The sequence below is a fragment of the Sciurus carolinensis genome, chromosome 12, assembly GCF_902686445.1.
Source record: "Sciurus carolinensis chromosome 12, mSciCar1.2, whole genome shotgun sequence".
In the NCBI taxonomy this organism is placed as follows: Eukaryota; Metazoa; Chordata; class Mammalia; order Rodentia; family Sciuridae; genus Sciurus; species Sciurus carolinensis.
In genome coordinates, this window is record NC_062224.1 from 38,966,306 (window position 1) to 38,969,942 (window position 3,637).

Consider the following 3,637-nt stretch of genomic DNA (forward strand, 5'->3'; position numbering starts at 1 on the left):
TTGTGTTAGGACAAAGTTGTTCTAGAAGAATAAAGTGGTGAGTGTTTCCATCATTTCTGTTTTTTTTTTTTTTTTTTTCTAAAAAACTATCTGGTTTTTATAAGTTTCACACATGCTTTAAAGAAATACAAATTCTACAATGCAGTACTACAGCCTGTGTTTGGACAAACTAAAAACAATCCATTCTGTAAGTCTCTTGGCTCTCACGGATCCCAGCAGATTTTCTTGATGGAGTACGTAAGGAGCACTGGAATGAAAACTGTGCCAACTCAGCTGCCAGGATGTGAATCCAAGAAGGAATGGAGATCAAGGGCGAAGCAGGGAGCACGAAAAACCCATCTCACGTACACCACAAACAGGAATGTGGTGGCCAGGTCCTCTGGAGTCACAGCGGGGCAGCCCAGTGCTGCTAAAGGTAAAACTGCAGGTGGGCTAAGGCTAGGGAAATGACCACATCCTAAGTCGACCTCCATGACACCCACTAGTACAAGACGGACCTTCCCCAAGAGCATCGCTGACCTAGCAACAGCAAGGACGAAAGCTTCCACACTGCTGGAGCCTGTTCTGCTGGTGACTGTGTGGAAATTTGAGACTAATCTCTGAATTCCTGATCGAGACTTGCTCTAACTGAAATTCTGATGTAGACTTTTTGTGGCCTCTGAGCCAAAGGCTAACAACAACACAGTTCTGTGGTCCCTGGGGGTCACAAGAGGGTCTGGCCAGGCAGCCCTAACTGCACAGTGGGGCCTGGGCCTGCAGGCAGCAAGGGACACGGCAGAGTTCTGCTGCCAAGCATAATCCTGGCTGAAGTAGGCATGTGCCAATGGGGTGATGTGTGACCAGAGAGGATTTGAGGCCAGGAACTGAGTCACAGCCTTTTCCAACTAAGTCACTGCTCTCAGACTCCAGACTGGGGATCCACCCAGCACATGAACAACTGCCAGCCAGCAGAGCCAGCCTCCTGAGCATGGGGGTTGCTGTCCCCTGTGGGCCTGCACAGTGCTCTTCTCTGCTAGGACAGGCACGCCTCTACCCAACACAACAAGGTTTGCCAGGTAACACAAAATGCAGAATTCACCCAGCCTGGCCTGTTTCAACTAGAGGAGGCTTGGGTATGCTTAAGGAAGGATGGACTCCTCCTGAAGGTCTCCTATCAGATGACCTAGCAAATGACATAGGTAAACGTCAATCAGCTCAATACACAGGCCTGAGTCCTTCTGAGTAACAATGTGTGGGGGCACCACCCCCTGGGGGAGCCCTCTTGCCCAGAGGGCAGTCTGTGTCCCAGGACTGAGCACACATTCCAGGGGCCAAATGAATGGGACGACAGCCATCAATTAACACCTACTGTGGATGAGCAGGGCAAGGTGGGGTGGTCTGTGGCCCTGCACCCACCAGGGCGATCCTGGAGGGCCTCGAGCTTCACGTGGCACTCAGCTGTAGCTGCCTCCTGAAGGCAGAGTGCAGCGCGTGCAGCTGCCCCACCTCCTGCGAGCTGAAGCAGGGCTGCTGCTCCACGAAGTGCTGGAGCGCCTCAAAGGCTGCGGCTGCCTGTTCCCAGGCCACTTGGGACTCAGCGTCCTCCACAGCCTCTTTCTCCACTTGGTCTGCATCCCCGTCAGCCTCAGCCAGCAGGACAGCAGCGGGTGCCTCCTCTACTGCCCTCTCTGTGCCAGGGCAGATGCCTGTGGCCCGGGCAGAAGAGGCCCTTTCTCGCGAGCTCGAGGATGTGAGTGAAAGCCTTGTTTTGTGGCTTGGTGCTGCAGCGCTCGGCCTCCTCTTCCTCCTCACCCTCAAAAGAGCCTCTGGCAAACATGACCACTGGCCACAGCTTCCCCAAGGCCCTCCTGAAGACGTAGCTGGGCACAGCGTTCCAGGCACAGGTCACGCTGAGTATGGCATCGTTCATGCTGTAATGTGGGTGGAAGCCCTGCAGGCTCACAGGAGGGTTGATAAAGTGCCTCATGAAGTCTCTTTGGATGCCCTGCTCCATGGGCTGAATCAATGACGTCACACTGGCAGGCAAGAAGATGGTGAAAATGTCATCAGACGCCAGCTCGGACTCCTGGGGGTGGGCCCAGGAGTTGTCTAGCAACAGAATGGCCTTGCTGTCTTTGGGCAGACCTATTGTTCTAAAGTGTTCTCTCACCGAGGGGACAAAGAAGCCATGAAACCAATCTGAGAAGATCTCCTTGTCCACCCAGGCATTACCCTGGGCCTTGTAGGCCATGGGCAGGTGTTGGATGCCTGTGGAAGCCCTGGGACCGTGACACTTCCTAATGGCCAAGGGCTTGATTCTATGGGAACCTGTGGCATTGGCGCACATCAGGACAATTAGTCTGTCCTTGCCCTGCTTGAGGCCGGGCACTGCCCCACCTCAGTCGGATTTGGCAAGCACCACCAGAAGAGGCCGGTCTTATTGGCACTGTAAACCTGCTTAGGAGACAGCTTATGCTTAGTGGTCAAGCTCCTGAAGAAGCCACAGAACTGCTCAGCCACCTGGTGGTCAGCTACCTGCTTCTCACTGGATGTGTCTAGCTTTTAAATGCCTTGCCTGGCCTGAAAGTGCCAAAGCCACCCTCCAGAAAACACGCAGGGCTCAGTCAGCTGCATCTGCTCATAGAAGTCCTTGGCCTCAATGAGCATGAGACCCGACATGGGGAAACCCTTGCCTGCTTTACCAGGAACCACTCATACAGCACCTGGTCCAGGTGCTCAAGCTTGGGTGTGTGGAGTGTGCACCACCACTCCAGCACCTGGTTGGAGTCAGAATTGGTGAAGAACCGGAGCAGTTGGGCCTTGTGGGCCTTGAAGTCGTACAGGGTGGTCATGCCCACGTTGTACTCCTGCATTAGCGCCTTCCTTCTCTCACCTTGCTCCAGGTGTGTGCGGATGTCAATCTTATCCTTCACAGTCAGCACCACCTGCTTCCACTTTCCCTCCTCTGCCCTTCATAGTAGCCTGCTTAGAGGCCATGGGAGGGGTAGACTGGCCTGTTGCCTCTCCTTCTCACCTTGGCTTCCCCTCCTTGCCTCACATTCTCACTCTCTTCTCTGCTAATCCTGGACTCAAGCCCAGTCCTTCCTTGGCTCTACCCTTTACCTGCAACAGCCTCTTGCCTCAGCTTCCCCTAGGCATCCAGGTTCTGGACTGCTCAGGTGTCAGCTACTGACAAAGTGGTCAGCTGCTGGTCCTCTTTGCAGGGGAAATGTCCAGAATCAGTCTGCCCCAGACTGCTTGGTGTGGCTGGATCCTTGGCCTTTGTCTCAGGGATAGTAGCAGAACTTCCTCAAACAATGCCTGGTCTCAGGTTAATGAAGGTTTTGTGGTATAAGTGAGGTGCTTTTCTCCAGGGTATGCTCATTGAGAAGGCCAAGGACTTCTATGAGCACAATGGTATCTCACCCACAGTACTTCAGGAACTCTAGGCAAGTCCTTCCCCATCTGAGTTGGCCTCTTGGTCTGCTCCTGGTAGTACTGGTGCTTTGCACTGCGGTAGAGTGTGACTGTGCACCCTGCCTTGCACAGCACACACAGTACCGTAGGCACCTCTCACTGTGGGAACAGGCGGCAATCAAGGCTGCAGTCCAGCCTCAGGAGGATTTTTAAAATGAAACTGGGGGAGATGTGGAGTCAC

At 53.8% G+C, this 3,637-nt stretch overlaps 1 pseudogene; it reads right to left on the reverse strand.

Annotated features, from left to right (window-relative positions):
* Positions 1-1,333: 1,333 nt before the first annotated feature.
* LOC124961138 (jerky protein homolog) lies at positions 1,334-2,976 on the reverse strand (annotated as a pseudogene).
* Between the last annotated feature and the right edge of the window lie 661 nt (positions 2,977-3,637).